The sequence below is a fragment of the Bubalus bubalis genome, chromosome 10 (assembly GCF_019923935.1).
Source record: "Bubalus bubalis isolate 160015118507 breed Murrah chromosome 10, NDDB_SH_1, whole genome shotgun sequence".
Classification (NCBI taxonomy): domain Eukaryota; kingdom Metazoa; phylum Chordata; class Mammalia; order Artiodactyla; family Bovidae; genus Bubalus; species Bubalus bubalis.
Window position 1 is genome coordinate 91,079,853 of NC_059166.1, and position 20,185 is coordinate 91,100,037.

The window sequence follows — 20,185 nt, forward strand, 5'->3', positions numbered from 1 at the left end:
ACATTTCATTCTTTTCAGTCCCAAATAATATTCCATTAAATGGATAGATCATTTTTTTTGGTTATCCAGTCATCAGCTGAATTCCTTCCACTTTTTAGCAGTTAGGAATAATGTTGCTATGAACATTCATACACGGTGGTTTGGGGGAGCATTTATTTTCATTTCTGTTGAATATAGCAATTCCATTTTTGTTTAAATAAAATAGGCATAGAAAAACAACAACAACACACACACACACCAAAATGTTAACAGAGGTTATTTCTGGACAGGTAATTTTTTTTTTCCTCCTTTGAGCATTTTTATTTAAATTTTTCAAAAATAAAAATTGATTGTTTAATCAGGAAAAAACATATTTTTTAAAAGAAAAACAAAAGCAAAACCTCAGTGTCAGCCCCAGAACTGATCCCCTGTCTTTCCAACACCAAACTCAGAGCCGCTGGCACTGGAACTCTTGGCTGGAAAGTTCCACGTCCCCCCCACCCCCAGCCCCACCCCCCGCCGCCACCAGCGTCACCACTTTCAAACATTACACCTCACCCTGGGCGTAAAGTGGCTTCTGTGGCCTACAAAGTGGCCCTTGTTGATATTCCTGTCAGCCACAGGCCATGCCAAACGACCCATATTTACTTGCCAAAAAAAACAGGATACCGTGGAGGCTGCCATTCAACTCAGGTATCTTCTTTGCTCTCTATCCCGGGATAATGTCCATCAGTTTCACTGTAACAGTTTTATATTTTTAAAGAACCGATTATTGAAGCATGCGCGCGCGCGCGCAAACACACACACACACACACACCCCTCTTCAGAAGCTTGGACTCCACTGCAGTTTCACTGCCCTGAAAACCACTTAACGGCGCGCAGATCGGTTTGCCCTGGACACCAAAGAAGTGCTCCAGATTTGAGCCACTGGGTGGCGAAACGAGAACTGTGGGCGCTCCCCGTTAGGGTGGGGCGGAGCAGATATTTCCAGCTCTCAGGAAACTGGAGTTTGACTCATATTTTAGCTGACTCGTGAATCAGAACCATCAAAGGCTAGATTTCTTTTGTCTGAGCAAAAAAGATGACTCTTAACAGCAGCCATCCCCGCGCTTGCGGAGGGAAAACACAAAAGAGAAGAATTTGGAATGACTCAGCCAGGGCCGCCCGCGGGCGCGGGCCGCGCCAACAATGGAAAGTCACAGCGGGGCCTCAGAACTGGGCTCTGGGCACCCCGGACGCTTAAAAAAAAAAAAAAAGTGACTGTTACTCTTTTCTTTTTTAGCCTAAAATGCAGAACTAACTTTTCAGATTACTGTTCACTGATGATACTTCGTAAAACGCACAGTAGTCGTGGGACCGTATTCCCCAAAGCCAGGGTCATCGTGGCGGGAGAAAGACGCCTGGAGACCACCCCCCCCCCCCACCCAGATCTACTCCCGTTCCCCCCGGGGGGTGGGCAGGACCCTCATGCTCTCTTCACCCACCGAAAACTATCCTGAAACAGGCACAAGAACCCACATCACAGCCTCAGCGTCCAGGCGCAGGGTGAAGGCTCGGATCTCGAAGGGAAGAACTTGCCCCCGGCGGGAACACGGTGTCGGTGAGGGCGCTGGCCCGAAGCCTGGTGGTGAGGAGCTCTTTTCGGAGGGGGCGGGGAGGGGAGCCGTCGTCTATTACAAAAGTGTTGAGCTTGGAGTATGCAGTATCTTGTCTGGGACTCAGTGACTCTCGAGGAATGTGGCAGCTGCCGCCAAGAGTCGAAAATCAATAGATGTTTCATATCCCGATTTCTGCCCTCGGCCAGCTTGCCGATGCGCAGAAAGAAAAGCGTTGCTGGCCTGGGCAGGCGCTCTGAGGGTCCCGGGGCAGCTCCAGCAGGGCCCCGGGGCGGCCAGGCTCATATCTTCCCATCCCCCAGCCGTCGGTGCACCCCAAGCGGCTGCGGCCCGCAGCGCCCCGGCTCCGCTAGCCCGGGAGCAGCCGGAGGCCCCAGAGGCGGTGCTGCGCTTTGGGGCGAAGGGCCGTGGTGGGGGCGGGGGTGGGGGGGAGGTGGGTAAGTAGGAGTTGGATCTCTTCCGTGTTCCACCCCCGCTGGCCGGCACCCGGCGCCCTACCCAGGACGGCTTCCTGCCCCGCAAAAGCCCAGGCTGCCATATCAATCCATACCTTGCTACCTTGCTCCCCTAAAATCTCTCTCCCAGCTTCCAAGAACACCTCTCGGATACCCTAGTATGTAAGAGTCCGTCTCTGAGATTTTTCTATAGTTTAGTATCCGAAACCAAGAATTCTCAGATGCAACTAGAGATTATCATACTAAGTGAAGGAAGTCAGAAAGGGAAAGATAAGTACCATATGCTATCACTTATATGTGGAATCTTAAATATGACACGTGGGATATTCCCTGGAAGTCCAGTGGTTAGGACTCCTTCCATTGCAGGGGCCTCAGGTTAGATCCTTGGTTGGGGAACTTGGATCCTACAAGCCATGCCACCGGGTCAAAAAGTAAAATAAAATTTAAAATATGATACAAATGAACCTATCTAGGAAACAGAATAAGACACGTGAAGAATAGACGGGTGGTTGCCGAGGGGGTGAGGGGAGGGAGAGGGGTGGATTGGTTGTTTGGGATTAGCAGATACAAACTGGTGTATATAGAATGGATAAGCAACAAGGTCCTCCTACCTTAAAGCACAGGAAACTATATTCATTACCCTGTGATAAACCATAATGGAAAAAAATTAGGAAGAATGTATTGGGCTTCCCTGGTGGATCAATGGTGAAGAATCCATCTGCCAAGGCAGGAGGTGTGGGTTTGATCCATGGTCCGGGAAGATCCCACGTGTTGTGGAGCAACTAAGCCCATGCTGCACAATTACTGAGTCCTTGCTCTAGAATCCGAGAGCTGCAACTACTGACCCCATGTGTCGCAACTGCCGAAGCCTGTGGCCCCAGAGCCCACACTCCTGGCAACAAGAAATCACTGCAATGAGAAGCCTTGCACCGAAATTAGAGGGTAGTCCCTGCTCCCCAAAGCGAGATAGAAGGCCATGCAGCAACGAAGACCCAGCATAGTCAAATAAATAAATAGTAAAAGAAGAAGAATGTGTATACATATATAACTGAGTCACTTTACTGTACAGCAGTAATTAATACAACATTGTAAGTCAGCTATACTTCAATAAAAATAAATTAAAAAAAAATTTTAATATAGCGAATGATCAAATGGCATTCAATATTCCCACACAGAAAGTTTCCACTGGTGTCAATATCTCATTTATGCCACATTCCGTCAGACAAGAGTCATAGAGGGCTAAAATGCCAAATTTTATAAATCGGTTCAAAGTTGAACTTTAGCAGTTTCCACAAAATGAAAAAAAATGGTCATCTCAGACTCTCACAAGGATAGGAAATTGTTAACAACAAAATTTAAAACTATTAAAATGGGAAATACCCATATTATACTTGACATGAGCCATACATTTTTTTCTTTTTATAGAATGAATGTAAATCCCCAATTGTTTTATATATAAGAGGAGCCTGGTGGTCTACAGTCCATGGGGTTGCAGAGTCAGACGCAACTGAGTGACTAACACACACACACACACACACACACACACACACATATGAGTGTGGTGCTAGTGGTAAAAAACCTGTCTGTCAATGCAGGAGACATAAGAAACTCGGGTTTCATCCTTGGGTCGAGAAGATCCCCTGGAGGAGGGCATGGCGATCAACTCCAGTATTCTTGCCTGGAGAATCCAATGGACAGAGGAACCTGTTGGGCTACAGTCTATAGGGTCACAAGGAGTTGGACAGGACTGAAATGTGCACAAACAACCTATATTTATAACAAACATTCTAAGGATATCCAGATTGCTTGATGGATTACAGTGATATGAAAGTGAAGTGAAGTCGCTCAGTTGTGTCCGACTCTTTGTGACTCCATGAACTGCAGGCTACCAGGCTCCTCCATCCATGAGATCTTCCAGGCAAGAGTACTGGAATGGGTTGCCAGTTCCTTCTCCAATGTGCACAAACAACCTATATTTATAACAAACATTCTAAGGATATCCAGATTGCTTGATGGATTACAGTGATATAAATACATACAATTTTGGGTTGACCAATTTGAATAACATATTTCTACTTCTTGAGTTCTCTTTAAACTGTCTTAAGAAACAGACTTTCTCTTTAAGCGAAAGTTGCTCAGTCGTGTCTGACTCTTTTCGACCCCATGGACTATACAGTCCATGGAATTCTCCCGGCCAGAATACTGGAGTGGGTAGCCTTTCCCTTCACCAGGGGATCTTCCCAACCCAGGGATCAAACCCAGGTCTCCCACATTGCAGGCAGATTCTTTACCAGCTGATTCTTTATCAGCTGAGCCACAAGGGAAGCTGGAGTTTCTCTTTAAATAACAAATAAAAATTCAAGACAGAAGCAAACAAAACAGACTTCTGAGAGGGAAAAGCATACTATTAATTAGTCACCCAAACAGTGGCAGAAAACCCATCTGGGGCAAACCAGGTTCACTTTGGGAGATTTGAGCAATTTATCTGAATTCAGAAACTACTCCTTACCCCTCACACTCCCAGTGAAAAGGAAAGAGGGTGGTAGAGAAGCAGGTGAAGGTACAGTTTTAAAAGAAAAGAAAGCCCAATTCAGCACTGTATTTTGAAAAGACACCTATCTTTATTAAGAGCTCTTACAGCTAATTAGTGTGTTTTGTACTGCTTTTGTTGGATACTTGGAGATTTATTTGTAAACTCTGCAATAATTTCTGTGGACATCAGCAAAGCTGGGTTAGCAAGTGTGGCAGGAAATGTGGAACTAGCCTGACTGTGTCAGACTGACCTGACAATGGTATTTCTTCCTGGGGATGCTCTTTGTGCATTATCTTTATATACACAGAACTATTGTGCATGCCTACTAAGTCTCTTCAGTCATGTCCAACTCTGTGCAACCCTTTGGACAGTAGCCCACCAGGCTTCTGTCTCCGTGGAATTCTCCAGGCAAGAATACTGGAGTGGATTGCCATGCCCTCCTGCAGGGAACCTTCCCTGGGATGGAACCCACGTCTCTTATACCTCCTGTGTTGGCAGGCAGGTTCTTTACCACTAGCACCACCTGGGAAGCCCACACAGAGCTGTTACTTACCTATAAACAAATTTGGAAAAAAGTAGTTATTTTAGCAATAGCTTCCTAGTTGCAGAGTTTCAAAGTATAGCAAGGAGAGATAAGAAAGCCTTCCTCAGTTATCAATGCAGAGAAATAGAGGAAACAATAGAATGGGAAAGAGTAGAGATCTCTTTAAGAAGATTAGAGATACCAAGGGAACATTTCATGCAAAGATGGGCTCAATAAAGGACAGAAATGGTAGGAACCTAACAGAAGACGATATTAAGAAGAGGTGGCAAGAATAAACAGAAGAACTGTACAAAAAAAGATCTTCACGACCCAGATAATCACAAAGGTATGATCACTCACACTCACCTAGAGCCGGACATCCTGGAATGTGAAGTCAGGTGGGCCTTCGGAAGCATCACTACAAACAAAGCTAGTGGAAGGTGATGGAATCCCAGTTGAGCTATTTCAAATCCTGAAAGATGATGCTATGAAAGTGCTGCACTCAATATGCCAGCAAATTTCGAAAACTCAGCAGTGGCCACAGGACTGGAAAAGGTCAGTTTTCATTCTAATCCCAAAGAAAGGTAATGCCAAAGAATGCTCAAACTACTGCACAATTGCACTCATCTCACATGCTAGTAAAGTAATGCTCAAAATTCTCCAAGCCAGGCTTCAGCAATACCTGAACTGTGAACTTCCAGATGTTCAAGCTGGTTTTAGAAAAGGCAGAAGCACCAGAGATCAAATTGCCAACATCTGCTGGATCATTGAAAAAGCAAGAAAGTTCCAGAAAAACATTTATTTCTGCTTTATTGACTATGCCAAAGCCTTTGACTGTGTGGATCACAATAAACTGTGGAAAAGTCTGAAAGAGATGGGAATACCAGACCACCTGACCTGCCTCTTGAGAAACCTATATGCAGATCAGGAAGCAACAGTTAGAACTGGCCACGGAACAACAGACTGGTTCCTAATAGGAAAAGGAGTACGTCAAGGCTGTATATTGTCACCCTGCTTATTTAACTTCTATGCAGAGTACATCATGAGAAATGCTGGACTGGAAGAAGCACAAGCTGGAATCAAGATTGCCAGGAGAAATATCAATAACCTCAGATATGCAGATGACACCACCCTTATGGCAGAAAGTGAAGAGGAATTAAAAAACCTCTTGATGAAAGTGAAAGAGGAAAGTGAAAAAGTTGGCTTAAAGCTCAACATTCAGAAAATGAAGATCATGGCATCTGGTTCCATCACTTCATGGCAAATAGATGGGGAAACAGTGGAAACAGTAGCGACTTTATTTTTCTGGACTCCAAAATCACTGTGGATGGTGATTGCAGCCATGAATTAAAATACGCTTGCTCCTTGGAAGGAAAGTTATGACCAACCTAGATAGCATGTTAAAAAGCAGAGACATTATTTTGCCAACAAAGGTCCGTCTAGTCAAGGCTATGGTTTTTCCAGTAGTCATGTATAGATGTGAGAGTTGGACTATAAAGAAAGCTGAGTACAGAAGAATTGATGCTTTTGAACTGTGGTGTTGGAGAAGACTCTTGAGAGCCCCTTGGACTGCAAGGAGATCCAACCAGTCCATCCTAAAGGAGATCAGTCTTGGGTGTTCATTGGAAGGACTGATGTTGAAGCTGAAACCCCAATACTTTGGCCACCTGATGCAGAGAGCTGACTCATTTGAAAAGATCCTGATGCTGGGAAAGATTGAGGGGAGGAGGAGAAGGGGACAACAGAGGATAAGATGATTGGATGGCATCACCGACACAATAGACATGAGTTTGGGTGGACTCTGGGAGTTGGTGATGGACACAGAGGCCTGGTGTGCTGCGGTTCATGGGGTCGCAAAGAGTCGGACAGGACTGAGCAACTGAACTGAACTGAACTCCTAGTTGCCTAGTTCTGTGTAGTCAACAATACTCAACCGATTGCCTTTTTAATGAACTCACAGCTCATACTATGTGCATGCTGAGTGCTCAGAGGAACTCATTTAATCTAAGTCATTTAATCCTCAGGAAGTAAGTATAATATTATCTTTCACATTTTACAAATAGGGAAAATGAAGCAAAGAGAGGTGAAGTAAATTGTCCAAAATCTCACCTCTAATACATTGTACAGGTGGGATTAGAACCCAGGCGGTCTGTGCCAGAGTCCACACATCCAAGCACTAAGCTGTGCAGACCTGACCTGCAAATGCTTCCTAAGGGGAATAGACATGTGAAGTGGCTTAATTAAGCTCATTTGCTAAAGATGTGTTAGCAAAAATATGTTCTAGCGCTGCCCATACCTCTCTAACAGATGTTTTCACCAGCCATCCTAAAATAAATCTGTTGCTAGTATTTACCCAGCAGTGAAGGTTTGAAGCAGTGTGACCCAGTCTTTTTCTTTAACTCTCAGTTTCAGCTAAACTAAAATTCCAGTTCATATTCTCCTGCCTCAGCATTCTCTCTGTGCTTTTCCCTCCACCTAGAATGCCCCAAGGTAACTCTCCCCAACTGCCTTCTTTTTTTGAAACTCCATCTACTCAAGGCCCAGCTCACACCGGCATTCCATTGTTATCCTAGACAGAAACTCTCCAAAGTCTGAAATCATACAGCTGCAATTATCTGCACCACTCACATGCCTACATATCTTATCTCCCCTGCTCAATCAGCAATTTCTTTCCCCCACAATACTTAGCACAGCACATTTTCCCATAAATAGTTCCCTGAATGTATAGCCCTACATTGTTTGTGCTCCGTTCATCCTCTCTGCTAAATATCTACATACATAGATAGATACATTATATACATGTTTATGTAAAATTTCAAAAAGAAAAGACATCCTACTAAAAGAACCATGATTTTATTCAGGTATCTTTCCATCTCCAGTTCTGGAAGTTCAGTTCAGTTCAGTTGCTCAGTCATTTCCACCTCTTTGCCACCCCATGGACTGCAGCACACCAGGCCTCCCTGTCCATCACTAACTCCCAGAGTTTACCCAAACTCACGTCCATTAAGTCGGTGATGCCATCCAACCATCTCATCCTCTGTTGTCCCCTTCTCCTGACTTCAGTCTTTCCCAGCATCAGGGTCTTTTCCAATGAGTCAGTTCTTTGAATCAGGTGACCGAAGTATTAGAGCTTCAGCTTCAGCATCAGTCCTTCTGATGAATATTCAGGACTGATTTCCTTAACCATTGACAGGTTTGATCTCCTTGCAGTCCAAGGGACTCTCAAGAGTCTCCTCCAACACCACAGTTCAAAACCATCATCAATTCTTCAGTGCTCAGCTTTCTTTATGGTCCAACTCTCACATCCATATATGACTACTGGAAAAACCATAGCTTTGACTAGATGGGCCTTTGTCAACAAAGTAATATCTCTGCTTTTTAATATGCTGTTTAGGTTGGTCATAACTTCTCTTCCAAGGAGCAAGCGTCTTTTAATTTCATGGATGCAGTCTCCATCTACAGTGATTTTGGAACCCAAGAAAAAAAGTCTCTCCCTGTTTCCATTGTTTCCCCATCTATTTGCCATAAAGTGATGGGACTGGATGCCATGATCTTCGTCTTTTGAATGTTGAGTTTTAAGTCACTTTTAACTCTCCTCTTTCGCTTTCATCAAGAGGCGCTTCAGGTCCTCTTCGCTTGCTGCCATAAGGATGGTGTCAGCTGCATATCTGAGGTTATTGTTATTTATCCCTGCAATCTTGATTCCAGTTTGTGCTTCATCCAGTGTGGCATTTCTCATGAGGTACTCTGCATATAAGTTAAATAAGCAGGGTGACAATACGCAACCTTGACATACTCCTTTTCCAGTTTGGAACCATTTTGTTTTTCTATCTCTGGTTCTAATTGTTGCTTCTTGACCCACACATAGGTTTCTCAGTTGGTCTGGTATTCCCATCTCTATAAGAATTTTTGTTCGTTTGTTGTGATCCACACAGTCTAAGGTTATAACATAGTCAGAGAAGCAGATGTTTTTCTAGAATTCTCTTGCTTTTTCTATGATCCAGCAGATGTTGGCAATTTGATCTCTGGTGCCTCTGCCTTTTCTAAAACCAGCTTGAACATCTGGAAGTTTTTGGTTCATTTACTGTTAAAGCCTAGCTTGGAGAATTTTGAGCATTACTTTGTTAGCGTGTGAAATGAGTGCAATTGTGAGGTAGTCTGAACATTCCTTGGCATTGCCTTTCTTTGGGATTGGAATGAAAACTGACCTTTCCCAGTCCTGTGGCCACTGCTGAATTTTCCAAATTTGCTGGCATATTGAGTGCAGCACTTTCACAGCATCATCTTTCAGGATTTGAAATAGCTCAACTGGAGTTCCATCACCTCCACTAGCTTTGTTCGTAGTGATGCTTCCTAAGGCCCACTTGACTTCACATTCCAGGATGTCTGGCTCTAGGTGAGTGATCACACCATCGTGATTATCTGGGTCATGAAGACCTCTTCTATATAGTTCTTCTCTGTATTCTTGCCACCTCTTCTTAATATCTTCTGCTTCTGTTAGGTCTATACTGTTTCCGTCCTTTATTGAGCCCATCTTTGCATGAAATGTTCCCTTGGTATAGCTACTTTTCTTGAAGAGATCTCTACTCTTTCCTATTCTATTGTTTTCCTCTATTTCTTTGCACTGATGGCTAAGGAAGGCTTTCTTATCTCTCCTTGCTATTCTTTGGAACTCTGCATTCAGATGGGCATATCTTTCCTTTTCTCCTTTGCCTTTAGCGTCTCTTCTCTTCTCAGACAACCATTTTGCCTTTTTGCATTTCTTCTTCTTAAGGATGATTTTGGTCACTGCTTCCTGTACAATGTCACGAACCCCCATCCATAGTTCTTCAGGCACTCTGTCTATCAGATCTAATCCCTTGAATCTCCTTGTCATTCCCACTGTATTATTGTAAGGGATTTGATTTAGGTCATACCTTAATGGTCTATTGGAAGTTCTGGAAGTAGACCCTTGTTCTTTCTAAGCAAACAGAAATATAAAATGAGTTGCTTGGGTAATTTAAAATTTTCTAGTAGCCACATTAATAAAGCAAAACTAAAAAGGAGAAATTAGTTTTAATAATAAATTTTATTTAACCCAGTCAACCCGAAGCATGTTAACATTTTCAACATGTAATAAATGTTTAAAAAAAAAACATTAAATCAATATTTTACTTGTGTATGTGAGAGAGACACACAGAGAGGAAGAGAGAAAGAAGTATTGGGAATCTGATGAGTATTTTATGCTTAGAGCTTCTCTTAATTCAGACTGGGCACATTACAAGTGCTCAGTAGCCACATGTACCTAGTATCTTCCATTTTGGATTAGGCAGGTCTGAGGTCCATCTAGTCAAGGTTATGGTTTTTCCAGTAGTCATGTATGGATGTGAGAGTTGGACTATAAAGAAAGCTGAGTGCAGTAGAATTGATGCTTTTGAACTGTGGTGTTGGAGAAGACTCTTGAGAGTCCCTTGGACTGCAAGGAGATCCAACCAGTCCATCCTAAAGGAGATCAGTCCTAAGTGTTCATTGGAAGGACTGATGTTGAAGCTGAAACTCCAATACTTTGGCCACCTGATGTGAAGAGCTGACTCATTGGAAAAGACCCTGATGCTGGGAAAGATTGAGGGCAAGAGAAGAAGGGGACAACAGAGGATGAGATGGTTGGATGGCATCACCGACTTGATGGACATGGGTTTGGGTGCACTCCAGGAGTTGGTGATGGGCAGGGAGGCCTGGCATGCTGTGGTTCATGGGGTCTCAGAGTCAGACACGACTGAGCAACTGAACTGAACTGAGCCCATCAACATGGCCTTCTCGTGGCAACCCATGTTAAGTCTAGACTGGAGACCTAAGTTGGGTTGATGAGACTAAAGCAGAAGATTCATGATCCACACTTGGGAGAGATTTCCGCCTGGTGGTGATGATGAAGGAAGCCTCTAGCTCTGATCACCTGGCAGCCTTAGTGAGAAGCATCTCAGAGACATGAGGGGCAACCAGCAGGATTGGTGGTAGGATGTCACCAACCCTGAAGATGATGGGAGTGGGGAGACGGAAAGAACTTGGGCTCCTTAGTGACATCACACAGGGCCTGGAGCTCATCCTACTTCTGGTCTTGAAAAATAATACATTTCCCTTTTATTTGAATCAGACTGAGTCAGAGTTTTCTGTAACATCCCAATATCAGAGCCAACCCTTGGATCCAGTGTTGTAGCCTTCTCTGGGGCCAGGCTACTCCATCAGGATGCTTTTCAAGAATTATTTTTAGCTGATTCTTCTGGATTCCACTTAGAGTCTTTCAGTAGTTTCAAATTGGCAACTGCCAATGGATTGGGGGGTTAAGGTCCTCAAAGATGCTGGTGCTTGTGAAGGCCTCGCCCAGCAGGTGAGGCAGTGAGTGTACAGCAGCAGCATCTCGGGACAGACACTGCTAGCACACTGCCTTCTCGAGCAGCCAGCACGTGCTCCGTCTGCCAGGGCAGGTATTTGTCATTGCCTTTCATCACCTCTCCTGGAACCCACAGGCCCTGGGACCGGCCCAAAGCTGGACAAGCAAGAGCCTTTTGCCAAGAAGCAGCTCAAGAAGCCACACTTTCCTCTGGGATATGGCAACTTTTTAGGGCAGCTTTTCCCTGTTGAAGACAGGACAGGGTGCCCTAGGACAACTGCTGGTGCAAGGAATTTCGAAGAAAGATCAGAAAGATGGACAGAGGACATTCCTGGTGGTCCAGTGGTTAAGAATCCACCTGTCGGACTTTCCTGGTGGTTCAGTGGGTGAGAATCTACATGCCAATGCAGGGGATATGGGTTTGACCTCTGGTCTGGGAAGATCTCACATACCGTGGAGCAACTAAGCCCGTGGGCCACAACTACTGAGCCCACATGCTGCAACTACTGAAGCCCATCTGCCTAGAGCCCATGCTCTGCAACAGGAGAAGCCACCACACTGAGAGGCCCCAGACAGTGAAACTAGAGGGTAGCACCTGCTCGCTGCAGCTAGAGAAAGCCCACGCCAGCAATGAAGACCCAGTGCAATCATAAATAAAGAAATAAAAGAAAGACGGAGAGAGTCCTGACAGCTTTGGGTCCATAAACTGAAGAGAAGTGGAAATAAGAAAAATGGGCAGAAAAAATGCCAGCAAGGGAGTGGGATAAAATCGCTCACAAGCCCGTCGCTAACAAGCAGCAGCAGTGCGTGAACGCACCTGCCGCAAGGCAGACAGACCTTAGGATTCACGACGACGCACAAGTCTCACAGCCCAAAACTAGGGATGGCAGAGCCACAGATTGCTGCCCCTTCAGCCCATCTGGCTTGGAAAACGCACCTTGGGCACCAGTTGGTGAAAAATGAGCAACATAGTAGAGTGAGAAGAATGTGGCTCCAGGACCGGAGAACTGCCACTGAGGGTGGTGACTGGTGGACAAGACCTCCACGAGCCTCAATTTTCTAGTCTCATGAAATGAGCACTGTTATCTCAATCTCACAGCTCTAAGAAGCTTATGTTCCAAAATGCACCTTGCTTATAGCACATCAGCTATAAATGCCATAAATGTCACTGTCACGATTCCTTTAATAAGGAAAAAATAGCTCTGATGGATTTTTCATGCCCAGAAGCCACTGCCATTAATGCTGCTTCTGAAGGATAATTGACAAATATAAGTGTTTTTAATAAAATCATATGTTCTTACAGCATTTATTCCTATCAACTTACTCTCTCTGTGCCTCTCTTTCCTAATTTACAAAATGAGCCTTCAAATACTTGTCCTGCTGGGGCCTGGAGTGGTGGTCAGATGAGATTACAGATCCAAATGATTTATTTAGATTTAGAGCTTATACATCAAGTGTTACCTCCCTCCAAAACATTTATAGCATCTCATTGCAAAAAAAAAGCTTGCCAGGGCACAGAATCCAACTTTTGTTTTATGAAATATTATAGACAGTGGAAAGTGTAGAAAAGTAATAACATCCTTATTACTATTTGTTAAATATGGGTGACAGCCAATGTTTAAACATTTCATAAAAAAAACATTTTAAATTACAGTTGTTGTTTTTTTTTAAATCTATGTCAAGGAAATTCCTTGGTGGTTCAGTGGTTAGGACTCTGTGCTTCCACTGCCAAAGACCTGGGTTCAACCCTGATTGGAGAACCAAGATCCCACAAGCTTTGCAGTGTGGCCAAAAATAGATAATATAAAATAATTTTTAAAAAAGATCTAGTCAAATATCAGGGGCTTTCCAGGTGGCTCAATGGTAAAGAATTTGCCTGCAATGCAGGAGACAAAGGTTCAATCCCTGTGTCCCGAAGATCCTCTGGAGAAGGAAATGGCAACCCACTCCAATATTCCTGCTTAGGAAATCCCATGGACAGAGGAGCCTGGTGGGCTACAGTCCATGGAGTCGCAAAGTGTCAGACACCACTTAGCAACTGAACAACAACAGCAGTCAAGTATCAACATCTTCTCTTGGATGCCTTTTAAGCCTCCCAACCCTCCATACACTTCATTCTCAGTGCTGAGTTAGATGTGTTTTCTCTGTGACACTTTGAGATAGCTTCTGTTTAAATCACTTACCACACTTTCGTATTAACTTCTCATTACCCCAGGTTTTGTGCTCTTTGCAAGCAGGATCAAGCTTTCCTCTGTCTCCTCATCAACTCATGCTTGGTACATTGTGGGGCTTAGTAATTATCCTGTTAACTAAGTAAATTAACATGAATGAAAGACTCTGGTTTCTCTCTGTCTTTACCAACAACCAGAACCTTCTTTCTTCTCCAGGACTGTTTCTCCTGTCCCTTTCTCTTTTGTACTAGACATGAGTTCCTCTGAATGTTGCAACTATTTGTCTTAAGAAAAATCTGATAGCCACACACCAGAGAAGAACTATGCTTTGATTAAAATTGATTTAGATATTGCTCTAGACTGAATGTTTGTGTCCCTTCCCATGAATATGCATATGTTGAAACTTAATCCCCAGTGTGATGGCATTTGGAGGTGGGCCTTTGGGAACTGATTAGATCATGAAGGAGGAGCCCATAAATGGTATTGCCTTAAGAAAAAAGACCCCAGAGAGCTCCCTCTCCCCTTCAGCTATGTGAGGATTCAGGGGAATGACAGCTGTCTCTGAACCAGGAAGGCTTTCGCCAGACACAAAATCAGCCAGTCTTGATCTTGGACTTCCCAGCCTCCAGAATTATGAGAAATAATTGTTGTTTATAAACCATCCAGTCTATGGTAGTCTATTATAGCAGCTCAAATAGACTAAGACACACATACCAAAAATACAAAAGGAAAGGCAATTAAAACATCACTCTTTCTGTAGCTGTTAAACACTACAAATACAAGTCTGAAAAACAAGACAACTCCTTTTTTTTTTTGCTTACTATTTTATTTATTTATTATTTATTTTATTTACTTATTTATTTTTGGCTGCACTGGGTCTTTATTGCTGCTCTCCAGCTTTATCAGTTGTGGTATGTAGGCTTCTCACTGCGGTGTCTTCTCTTGTTTCTGAACACAGGCTCTAAGGCCCCCTGGCTTCAGTAGTTGGGGCTCAGCAGTTGCGGTGCACAGGCCTATCTGCCCCAAGCCATGTGGGGTCCTCCTGGACCAGGAATCCATGCCCCCTTCATCGACAGGCAGATTTTTAACCATAGTGAAGAAGGAATTCATAGGGCCTGGACTCCATCGTAGGCCTGTTCATGCTGATCATGCTCGGCCACCTTTCCAATGGACTCTGAACTCTGTGTTTAGTGCCTATGAAAACAACAACTGAAGGATAAGACCCCCTCCAGACAGGGGAACCTTGAAGATCATATCTAGGTTACTCATCACCTCAGAGAAACACACACTAATCACCCCTTCCTCAAGACAGGCGATAAATTTTTCTGTATCTATCGGAGTATAACCTCAGGTTTATTGATTATTGGCTAATTGTTTGACTGTTTAACATGAGCACACAGCAGGTGAATGATGGGGTTATTGGGATTGTATTTTCCTTGGTTTATGTAAGTCTCAAGGAATTTGGAGTGGTGGGTTCAGACATGTACACATGGGGTATAAAAGGTTTTCACAAATGCTGGTCGGGGTCCTTGGCTAAGAGGAGACTCTGCCTTGCGCCCGCCGGTGTAATAAACTGCCCTCCACTATCTGCATTGTCCTTCTGAGTGAGTTGGTTTCCCGGAACGCGTGGCTACAACATTTGGTGCATTGGCCAGGAAACTCCTCACTTTGAGGAGACAGGTCTCATTTGAGGCCACCCCGAGGCTTTGTGGCTTGAATCTCCTAGAGAGGGTAAGGCGCCTCGCCCCTCTGGAAGAATTCAGCCTTTCAATGCCCCATTTCTTTGCTTTGGCAGGTAGTGAACAGCAGCAAGGGAACTGAGTGCTCAGGTGAGGAGGAATCCACCCAGCAGGGTGGAAGAGGGGGCCTGATCACCCCCCTGGGAGGGACTAGAAGGAGTGGGGACCCACAGGAGCCTGGAATAGGCAGGTGGCAATTGCTTGGTACACAGGTCGATGAGCGTGTTAGGGCTTAGGAAGGAGATTTGTGAAGGTCATTTAGGAGGTGGTGTCCACGCTGTCTTGGGGAAAATTATTACCAAGCAATCGCCAGGGGATTTTTAGGAGAAAAATTTGGTCCTTGTGTGCTCACATTCTACCCTCCCCCAGGAGGTGTCCCATCTGCTGTGAAATTCTTGACCCCCTCGGAATTGTCAGGCTAGAATGAGGGGAATACATAAGTGAGTACGAATTGGCTTTTCCGGAGATGGCCTAGGACATGGGATATTTAACCCATCTGTGTTTTCATCCACACCTGATCAAGTCCACCAAAGCAGAATGGACTTTGAAAGTTAAGGGAGAAACAGTCTTGGACCACGTGGTGTTCTGATTCGGCCGTGTTGACGGCCAGGTGAAGACACACCGATCCCCCTTCTCCCTCTGGGATCTGGCAGGTAAGGCTCTTCCCACCCCAGTTAGGAAGGAGGCGGAATGGCAATTTAAGTGTTTCATTGAGTGGAAATATCAGAAATACAAAGGGTACCGAGAACTTCATAGACAGAACGAAAAGGAAAAGTAGAAGAAGGTCCGAAAAGGTAAGCAAGATGAGGGGAAGTGAATCTAAGGCAACTGTATTGGAGTGCACGATTAAAAATTTTAAGACGGGATTAGGAGGAGACTATGGGGTGAAGATGAAGTCTAACTGCCCTCACATACTCTGTGAGGTCGAATGGCCCCTATGGGAGTAGGGTGGCCACCAGAGAACACCATCAACTTAAAAATAGTGGAAGCAGTCTATACAGTAGTCACAGGAGAGCCAGGACACCTGGATCAATATCCATATATTGATTCATGGCTAGGGTTAGCTCAAGACCCTCCTACTTGGACAAGGTTCTGTATCCAGAAGGGAAAGGGGGAAATATTAATGGCACAAAAAATGACTGATGATAAAAAAGGAAATTCCACTGAATTTGGACGGGGACGACCTGACCCCTCCCCAATACTGGATAATGATGTTCCTGCGTCCCAGTGCTCCACCAGGACCGGAGGCCACCTTAATGCCCGATCCAGGGCCAAGTGAAGTCCTGCAGCAGCTGCTGCTTGTCTGCCAGCTCTCCCTGGGGTCGTAGAGCCGCCACCTCGGCAGGCTCTGATCCCCAGTGACAGAAGCCTCTGGCCAGCACTTCCAGGATCCAGCTCCAGCCGAACCACCCAAGCTATACTCGTATCTCCTGGTGAGTACTGACAAAAAGGGGAGGGAGACGTTGGAATTAAGCAGAAACTGCGCTCTGCCAGAGAGCCGGAGGGAACGAAAGAGAACAGACAGAGATTTGCAATGCTAGCTGCTGCTCTGGAAAAGTCTATCTCGGGCCCTCCTGAAAACCTCCTCTGCTCCAGGGACAGGACAGTCCTTCAACCGGTCCCAACGGAGGCCCCGGGCCCCGTTACAGCCAAACCAGTGTGCCTGGTGCCAAGCTTTTGGCCACTGGAAGAATGAATGCACTAAGGCAAGGAAGGAAGAGGAAGCTCCCACAGTTGTGGGGCTTGCTGGCTTGGAAATTAAATAGGGCTGCCGGGGTTCAGAGATAGCAGGTCCCCGAGAGCCCATGATAACCTTAAAAGTGGGGGACCAAAACATTGACTTCATGGTGGATACAGGAACAGAACTGTTGGTAGTAAAACCTGTGGCACCATTGTCCAAAAAGACTACCGCTGTAACTGGGGAATCGGGAGAAGACATGATTAAATCGTTTGGCCAGCCCAGAAAATGTCAGATGGGGAGGCACCAAGTGATTCATGAATTCCTCTACATTCCTGAGTGCCCAGTACCCCTGTTGGGAAGAGACTTGCTTTCCAAACTAGGAGCACAGGTGACTTTCTACCCTGAGGAGAGGCCCACCTTCCAGATGGAAACTATGACTTATTTGCTCTCCCTCTCAAGACCCACCCAAAATGAGTGGGTTGCATGAGCCTCCGAAGGCAGAACCGGGTGGGCTGGAAGAGCATGAGAGAGAGCTAACTCAATTATTCCCTGAGGTCTGGGCGGAAGACAACCCCCCCTCTCCCCAGGCTGGCTAAACATCAAACCCCAGTGATAATAGAACTCAAACCAGGCACCATCCCGGTTAGAAAGCTCCAGTACCCGCTACCGATAGAGGCCTGGGCCGGCATACTGCCCCACATCAATAGATTGAAACAAGCGGGCATTCTAATAGAGTGCCAGTCGGCTTGGAATACACCAATCCCATCAGTCAAAAAGGAAGAAGGACAGGACTATAGGCCTGTACAGGATCTCAGGCTAGTCAACCACGCTACTGTGACTTTACACCCCACTATTCCAAACCCCTATACCTTACTTAGCCTCCTCCCGCCGAGGACTAAAGTTTATACTCGCCTAGATCTCAAGGATGCCTTCTTCTGCGTACGCCTCGCCCCAGCGTCACAGCCCATCTTTGCCTTTTAATAGGAAGATCAAGTCGGGGGCACCAAGCAACAGCTCATCTGGACTCCCCCACAAGAGTTTAAGAACTCCCCAGCCATCTTTGGGGAAGCCTTGGCTTCTGACCTGAACTCATTCCATCTGGAAGAGTATGGATGTTGGCTCCTACAATATGGGGATGACCTGCTGCTGGCTGCCGAGACCAAGGAAAAATGCTGGAAAGGGACAAAAGCACTGCTCCAGCCGCTGATGGAAGCAGGTTACCCGGTGTCAAAGAAGAAGGCACAGATCTGCAAGGAGGAGGTAAGGTATCTGGGGTTTGTTTTAAAGAAGGACACAAGGTTCCAGACCCTAATTGAGTCCTATATACTGATGGCACTAGCCTCATAAAACAAGGACAACGGCTGTCAGGTTAGCCAAAGCGGAAGGGGCCATCAAGACTGAAAAGGGATAGTGGGAATTGCCAAGTGGCAAATTATTGGTACCGGAGGAGCTGGCACACAATCTGGTAAGCCAAACACACCAAGCGACCCACCTAGGCCATGCTGCCTGCTCACAGGCTAATGCTGCCTCTCGGGTATTCAGACAAAAACCTCCAGGTATTCAGCTGAAAGGCACGCTGCCCTTTGAACACCTGGGAGTGGACTTCACTGAAATGAAACCTCATCGACACTACCATTACCTGCTGGTCATGGTATGTACATTCTTGGGATGGGTAGAAGCTTTTCCTACCTGGACTGAAAGAGCATCAGAAGTAGCCCGGTGCCTGCTTAGGGAAATAGTTCCCAGATTTGGACTTCCTACCGGCACTGGTTCAGACAATGGCCCAGCTTTTGTAGCTGATTTGGTACAACAAGTAAGCAAAACTTAGAACATCAAACGGAAACTGCACACTGCATATAGGCCCAGAGTTCTGAGATGGTGGAATGAACCAACCGGACATTAAAGAGACTCTCCAAGTGGATCATAGAGACTGACTGCTCCTGGGTGGACTTGCTTCCGACGGTTCTGCTCAGACTCAGGATGACCCCACAGTCCCAAGGCTATTCTCCATACGAAATTGTGTATGGGAGGCCCCCTCCCATAATAAAACAGATGTCAACAAATTTGCCTCAGGTAAGGGGGAATAGGATTTCACAGCAGATGGAACTGCTGCTGCTGCTGCTGCTAAGTCACTTCAGTTGTGTCCAACTCTGTGTGATCCCATGGACGGCAGCCTACCAGGCTCCCCCGTCCCTGGGATTCTCCAGGCAGGAACACTGGAGTGGGTTGTCATTTCCTTCTCCAATGCATGAAAGTGAAAAGTGAAAGTGAAGTCGCTCAGTCATGTCTGACTCTTAGCGACCCCATGGACTGCAGCCTACCAGGCTCCTCCGCCCATGGGATTTTCGAGGCAAGAGTACTGGAGTGGGGTGCCATTGCCTTCTCCTAACTACTGCAGTTAAAGTTGCAGGTATTGTCCCTTGGATCCATCATACAAAGGTGAAGAGAACATACCACGCAGACCCCAAAAACACTGGGTGGACTGCACAGAGGGACCCCACTGATCCTTGAGAGACTGCTACTGCTAAGTCACTTCAGTCGTTTCTGACTCTGTACGACCCCATAGACGGCAGCCCACCAGGCTGCCCTGTCCCGAGGATTCTCCAGGCAAGAACACTGGAGTGGGTTGCCATTGACTTCTCCAATGCATGAAAATGAAAAGTGAAAGTGAAGTCGCTCAGTTGTGTCCGACTCTTAGCGACCCCATGGACTGCAGCCTACCAGGCTCCTCCACCCATGGGATTTTCCAGGCAAGAGTACTGGAGTGGGGTGCCATTGCCTTCTCCCTTGAGAGACTAAGACCATCCTTAAGAAGAAGGAAAAGAAGATCCTGGACAAGCCCCTTCAGTATGAAGCCGCACAATCAACTCCTGCTGTTTGGCCTCATCAACGTGATTTTGAATTTAACTTCCGTTTCAACTCAGGACAATGTTTTCATCTCATGGGCACATTCCTACGTGGACTTCCACAACACTTCCAACTGCTGGGTATGTAGGGCTATCCCTCTGTCAGTGATGGATGGACTTCCTTGGTGGGTGTCACCGCTCTCCCAAGGAGATTTTAAACCACTCTGCTCTTTTCTGGGACAACAAAAAGAGACTTTCCTCTCTCTTGTCAATAA

The 20,185-nt window shown here is 45.6% G+C and overlaps 2 long non-coding RNA genes across 2 annotated transcripts in view; one reads left to right on the forward strand and one right to left on the reverse strand.

Annotated features, from left to right (window-relative positions):
* Positions 1 to 1,598, reverse strand: part of LOC102414293 — a 33,935-nt gene extending 32,337 nt beyond the window's left edge. Inside the window, exon 1 of the long non-coding RNA XR_006639660.1 lies at positions 1,464 to 1,598. This is a non-coding gene — a long non-coding RNA (uncharacterized LOC102414293). The remainder of the gene's footprint in view (positions 1 to 1,463) is intronic.
* Positions 1,470 to 19,167, forward strand: LOC123464629. Its single transcript, XR_006639661.1, has 3 exons — positions 1,470 to 1,606; positions 15,907 to 16,036; positions 16,612 to 19,167. It is a non-coding gene; the product is annotated as an uncharacterized LOC123464629 (long non-coding RNA).
* The last annotated feature ends 1,018 nt before the right edge of the window (positions 19,168 to 20,185 follow it).